A 6,893-nucleotide genomic window follows, 5' to 3' on the forward strand; every position below is an offset into this window, starting at 1 on the left:
ATGATTTCAAAGTAAATATAATAATGGAGATAGAACTTTCTTGGAAATACGTTGACTTTAAGTGACTTATATGCAGATTAACTGTGTACTAGTTGGAGATGGATGAGCCGTACTTTCAGCATGAAATATAAATTTCAAAACAGCAAGAATTCATGCTGCAAAAACAAGTTCACAAAAATGAATTCCTAATGTCTTTTTTAGCCCTCCTTTACACAACATGTGCAGAATAACTCAGGAAATGATGTCAGAAGTCAGAGCCACAAAAATAAGTCAGGTGTTTGTCTTTCAAATGCTCGTGTCTCTGCTTGGAATTCCAATTACTAGGAAGTGCAGTGTGGTACTTGAAATATAAATTTAAGGTACCTAATATGTTTGATTGAATACCTATAGTTTTTTAAAGTCACTGGAAAAGGTGAGCCTGCTCGCCCCCACTATCTTTCTTTCTCTGGCTGAAATAATTTCCCAGCCACAGAGGTTGTAACCACACAGGGGGAAAAAAAAAGTCTCCCATGTCAAATACATTACAAAGTCCAGAAGCACTTAAAGCTTTACAGCAGTCATAACACAGTGCTATAGATAAAATCACAAGAATAAACTCAGCAGTGAGGCTGGTTCCTTGAGCCAGCTGTTTCTAAGTCTGATGAAAAGAAGGCAAATGTCCAGGTGTTTATTGTGTGAATCATTGGTCAAGGAGTCAGTTTTTCCAGAAACAACTTTTCTCATATGATCAGTCACATCTTTTTCACTTTTCCTATTTATCAGCTCTGTCATTCCTCCCCCGCTCCTTTTTCATTTTTTCTCTTTGCCTTTTTACTTTTACTTCTTGTTTCGATCCACCTGATGTCTCTCCATGTACCTCTTCCACCTTCAAAACTAAAGGGACCTGCCTGACCTCAGCTTCTTTCCCTTTTTGTTTGTTTAGAAAATATGTCTTTTATGGATCTCTTAGGGCATGATAATTTCACAATATCATCAATACATGCCAAAATGAGCTAGCACCAGTGGATGAAGAAGCATAGAAAAATAATGCTTAAAAGAAACTCGGATTTCTGGTCATCTCCTTTCTTTACTTCTGAGGCAGAATCAGGTATACCTGAAACTTCCCTGGTTGTAAAAAATGCAAATAATGGCCACTCCTAGTCTCCATAAGTAATCCTTGTGGCACTTTCAGATATCTGCTCACTCACATTGTTGCCCTCTAGATACTGCTCAGTCACCCTCCACCTTTGCTGATGAGCTCTGCCCACAGATTCTCCCAGGCGAGACTCCCCAGTGCTGCTGAGGACAGGCTCCTACAAACACTGTCTCCCAAACAATAGAACTCTTACCGATGCACGCACTTATAATTATAATTATAATTTTTCATGTTATCTTCATTGCATTGGTAGTTGCTCTGCCATAATTCTGATTTTGTCTGTATTTGCCTATGCTATATACTCATCTTTAGTGACGTAACTTACTTATGACTGTCTTTGTGCTTCCTTGTGAATTTGACAACACGGAAGAGCTCTGATTTAACAAAGTACTTTATTCTTACTACCCTTCCCAATACTACTTCTGCATGGAGACATATCATGCTGTTCATTTCATTTATACAGAGACCTGGTCATTCCTGCTAATGCTTTTCTTTGGTTGGTTTCCTATGAATTCTTCTTATCAATAATCTTACTTTATAGAAATCTGGGGGTTTTTCAAGTCTATTGTAATTTTTTTCCCTTTTCCCTCTTTCCCTTTGCAAGGACTGTGGATTCTCATCATAGTACAATTACCAGACACTTACATCACCCCGATCTGCTGTACTCTTCACTTCAAAATAAATATATTCATCCCCACCAACATTTCACTTTTTTTCCTGTCGGTTCTTTCTGAAGCACTTTACCCGCCCATACAAACAGTCCAGTCTGAAATTATTCAGCCAAATCTCTGAGGTTCTTATAGTCTTGAGAACATATTATGTGTCACAGGGCCCCATATTACTTGTATTTGAGATGTTCTTCAGACCTTTCTTTTACATCCCTCAATCTATTTTGATAGCCTTGCCCTTTCTACTGTTTATATCCCTGTTCATGTTGAGATAATTTGTTTATACAACGGTGCAAGATGTGGTGTTGGGGAGAGAGAACTTGGACAAAATGCACAGACCAAGAAGATCAGATGAACATATTTTTGTAAGCAATCATCCAAAACAAGAGGCACCATGGTAAACGGCGTAAGGAGAGGGGTGAACTGTGTAGGTGTGTGTTGGGATAGGAACAAAACATGGCACTGACTGTCCAGCAAATTCCCTGAAAAAAAGGGTAAGCAGATGTATCCAGCAGTCCACAGTACTAACGCTCGGTGGCCAGGATGAATGAAGCTACACCACTTGTGGAACCCTGCTCTCCTACCCAGGAGATACAGCTTTCTGACTGGCCCATGTACGCCTGTGCCTTGGGTGATGAGAATCTTACCTGAATCATCCCTGTTCCCAGAACCTGATTTTCAGTTTTGACCTGCTAACCTTAGTTGGATCGGTTATCCTGTCTGGGGAAGCAGATAACAGACCACCAGGAGCTCAGGTGAGGTACCTGAAAAGGTTCCCCCACACTGTCTCAGAAGCAGAGACACTCACTCTCTGCTTCCCTTCTTCCTTGGACCTGTCACTGTGACTTGCCCACCTGCTGGAAGGCATGGGCTCTGTCCTTCCTCAGGGAAGCTCACAGTCCAGTTCAGCCCCCCTGAGGAGCATGCTCCTTCCCTGCTGTTGCTGCTCTGTGTGTCCAGCATCTTTGTTTGGCTATCCTTGGAGGACTCCACGTCCATTATATTGACGCAATTCTCCCAGCCACCATTGTATCTCAGCCTAGCCACCTCCTCCAGCACCTTTCACCTACACGGTACCACCTTCTTGGCTTGCACTGACACCGATGCTACCTCACAGTTCAGTAAATCTCCCAGCAACTTGGGCAGAGATATCCCATGCTGGTTTCATTTGTAGGTATGTGCAGCCACCCTCAAAGCAGGAGGAAGCTGAATCAGCAGCATGCCTGGCTCCGATGAAGCAGCACATCCCCACTTTTGTCCCCAGAAGATCTTCTTGAAGGCTTTGGTCAGCCCCATCCCCACAGAAGTTTCCCTGTACATGTAGTGTCTCAGCCACAGTCCAGCCTCCCCAGGCGCAGAGGTCTGACCTCTCCCACCACACGCAGACAGACCATACTGGCTTGCCATCTTCATTGCTGACAGAAGAGGCCTGTTGAGAAGTCCTCCCACTTGCTGCCATCAGGTCCTGGCCCCTGTTAGGTGCTGAGCTAATGCTGTTAAACTGGGCTATTAAACTTGCCCAGGTCAAGATGATAGATTTTAGTTTCCCTTTTTCTTCTTGCAAGCAATGACATAATGGAACCAAATGGCTCTTCTGGAATAAACAATGCATATTCTAGAGATTACTCGTGTTTACACTACTTATTGCAAGACCTCCAAAGGAGATTAAAACTTGAGCTCTGCACTGAAGCAAGGGGAAATTCACTTTCTTCCAGCATGCTGGTGTCCTCTAGCTAATTCTCATGCTGTCTTAGGGTGGCATATGCATTAGAAGTTACGAATTGCATATTTCAAAATCATATTTTTTCCTTATAAATGCAAAAGAAGCATTTTTTTTACCTCTTTCATTCACTATTCAATACATATAGAGACATGTCCACAATTTTCACAGCTCAAAATACATACCACTGTGCCAAAACAAAATAAGAAACCCATCTTTCCTGAGCTATAGTCTGATTAGAAAGTATTATGACATGAAACAACTATCAAGCTGGCAGGCCGACACTATTTTTTATTTACACAGGTATGTAAATGCAGGTGGCTTTAGTACCCATGAAGCAGATGGTCTTAGAGCACCTATCAGCTGGACGTGCATGCCCACCTATAGAACATTGAAATAGGCATGACTAAACAAACTAGTCTCCAGGGCTTTGTTTATCACCATGATCACAGATTCTGCTGCCTGGGCCATTATGTATAGCAGCCACTGGATAAAAATCGGAAATAAGCCTGAGAGCAAAGCCCAGATGCCAAGATTACTCCTTTTAACTGAAGCAGGACTCAGGTGCTCTTCATTTCCTTCCTCTGCCCATCAGAAATCACAGCCAGGCATTCCTCACAGACACTGGGGGGGTCTGGGGCTCTGGGTCCTGGGTGTGGGGGCAAACACTTCCCTGCAGGCATCCAAGACGGAGAGCCGGGGCCAGCACTCACATCCAGCCCTGTCCTCAGACTTCGCTGGTCCCCAGCACTGCACAGCTTCACCTCCTTGCCTTGTGGGTTTGCCCCCTTGAGGTGTTTCACAGTCTCTATTATCTGGGTAAGGAATAAGGTCTTAGAGCTATGGGGGTGGATTTTACTCCAAGTACTTGAGAAAAAATCCCAGCAGTGTTTAAGCTTTTTCTTATATCTGATTCTCAACCACTTTATTAAAAAACTATTACAATGTGCAATATGCCTATGGTGCAATATGCATATGGTACATGTACATACATATGTGAAACTTACATATATGCAATACATGTGTTGGCTGACTTACAAAGTAAAGACAAACCACAATTCAATGGACTATACACAAAGGAAAACTGGCCTTTGAATGAAAACATCTTTTAAAAACCAGGACAAGTGACTGGAAATGGATGCCGTTCATCTCGCTCCCTCCAACCCTCTGATTTTTGAATACAAAATGAGTTTCTCCTGACTCTCCCTTTGCCCTGGCTGTGTAAAACCAGAAGGAGAGCATCAGTCCAGCATCCTCATCTCAAGCTCGATGAGTCCTCCAAATGGTGGGATTTATTGCTGCCATGCTTATATAAACCTAAGAAACGGAGAGCTTGACCAGTGAAGACAAAACTGCTTCAGGTTTATAACCAGCTAGTTCTGCTGAGATTGGTTTAAAAAAATCACACTCCTTCCCTAAGCAGGGATCAAACAATCCCATCTCATTTTCCCCTTGGTTTAAGCTCATCTCTTCCCCATGTAGGCAATATTCAGACTGACACTGCTTTACATCACAGGGTGAAACTTTTGCAGTCTGATAAGATACCAGGTGGCTCCCTTGAGCACAGTGCCTCTCATAAATATTTGTACCAGCAACTGTAACAGCAAGAAGAGCAGCAAACTTCAGCTCATCAGGAATTCTTACTGATAGTTGAGTTGCCCGAGTATGTTTCCCTAAATAACATCTGCATTTCCAACACTGAATTGGCTTCCTTAAAGCCTTTGACGAGGGTAGGAATAGATAGCAAGGAGCTGAATATTTGCATCAACTTTGACTAGCAATGACGGTATTTCATGTCTAAATAGCAAATTCAGGGTTCGTTTTAGCATGCATTCTTTACAGAGGAACTGCCAGATGGCCATAAATGTAATTATTGCTGGAAAAAATGTCACAAATCAGTTGTACTACACCTCATCACAGCAGGACCATGAGGTCTGGTTACAGCCATGCCTTTCACTGGAAGCAGTGTGGACTCCCAGAGAAGTGGATTTTAGCCTTCTAGGGAACTGGCTATATCATTTCAGAGTCAAATTACATGGCTCACATCATAAACCTGAATCAGTGCTGAGACTGACCTTTATTTACTGGAAGGATTTTTACATGCATTAGAGGCTAAGCCAAACATCATAAGATCATTTATTTCAATTACCTACTTTGGCGATCAAGACCTAGTCACACGGATGAGCCTTTAGAAGATAAGGCCTATGGACTGCAAGAAAAGGCTCCGCACATTTTGTGTTGCAGCCACCTACAACGAGCATTATTTAAAGCACTAATTCCTGGGCTTAGAATAGAAAATGCCAGAAATACCACGTGACTCCTGCCAACCGTGGACAACCAGCTTTCATTGGCACACCATACACAAGCTAGGACCTCAAGGGACTGTTTCTGTGACCAAATAGCTGTGGTGTTGGGCTATCAGTGTACGTACTTCATGTTCACTTCTGTACTTCCAAAGATTGCAGTGCAACCGTTTTAGCTCTTTCCCTGCCTCATCTGTGACTTATATGGAAATGCCTCCCTGAACGTACACCTCCATTTCCGTGGCGTTAATGGAAACTGCATGACTTAATGCCCTCCCTCATCTCCCACCTGAAAGTCTCAAACTTGTATTCATCTCTTTACCTTTCAAGTTAAAAGGGCGGTCAATAGGATAAATTTACTTCAGAGCTACCTCTGCCTTTTTACATCTCCAGGTCAGTGCAGCCTGAGGATGAATCGGTGCTTTTAACATCGCAGCGCCCGTGAGCAGGGGTGCAGGGGTGCTGGCCTGAGCTGCTGGTACCAATGTCCATCCTAGACCACAGGCATCCAAGACCAGCAAAGCTTAAGCTAAGTGCTGCGCACTCCGGAGTTAATTTCATGGTCAAAGACAACAGGAACAGAAGGCAAACTTCTTCCTGAGGAGCCCAAACACAAGCTTAAAGGTTTCACGAAGAAAATGAAGCGCAAAGCTGTTTCCTTTTACCCCAGACTCCAGCAAGGTCTTGTGATCGGCTGGGCTCAAGTCTGAGCAGCACATCAAGTCTGCTTCAGGTGTGCATTTGCTTTCCATAGGTAAATCCCAGACCATATCCCCAGCACAGGTGCAGCAGGGCAGGGTAGAGCAAACAAGTGCCCAGTGCCCAGCAAGCTCACTGCTGTGGGGCAGGTTCTCCTCCCAGTCCAAAGGGAGACCACCACGCTTTGGTAGCACATCTATAAAACAAAAACAAGCTTGCTGAAGAACAGTTTGCCCGAAACTTCTTAATGGGTCTTCTGTAAGTGCTGCGTGGACCCAACAGTTCATGGAATATTGAATAAATTACATTAATTACTGGTTGATGATACATTTACATTTAGATAATGCATTGTAGGAGCTCCAAGTGTT

This window comes from Falco naumanni, chromosome 3 (genome assembly GCF_017639655.2).
Source record: "Falco naumanni isolate bFalNau1 chromosome 3, bFalNau1.pat, whole genome shotgun sequence".
Lineage (NCBI taxonomy): Eukaryota > Metazoa > Chordata > Aves > Falconiformes > Falconidae > Falco > Falco naumanni.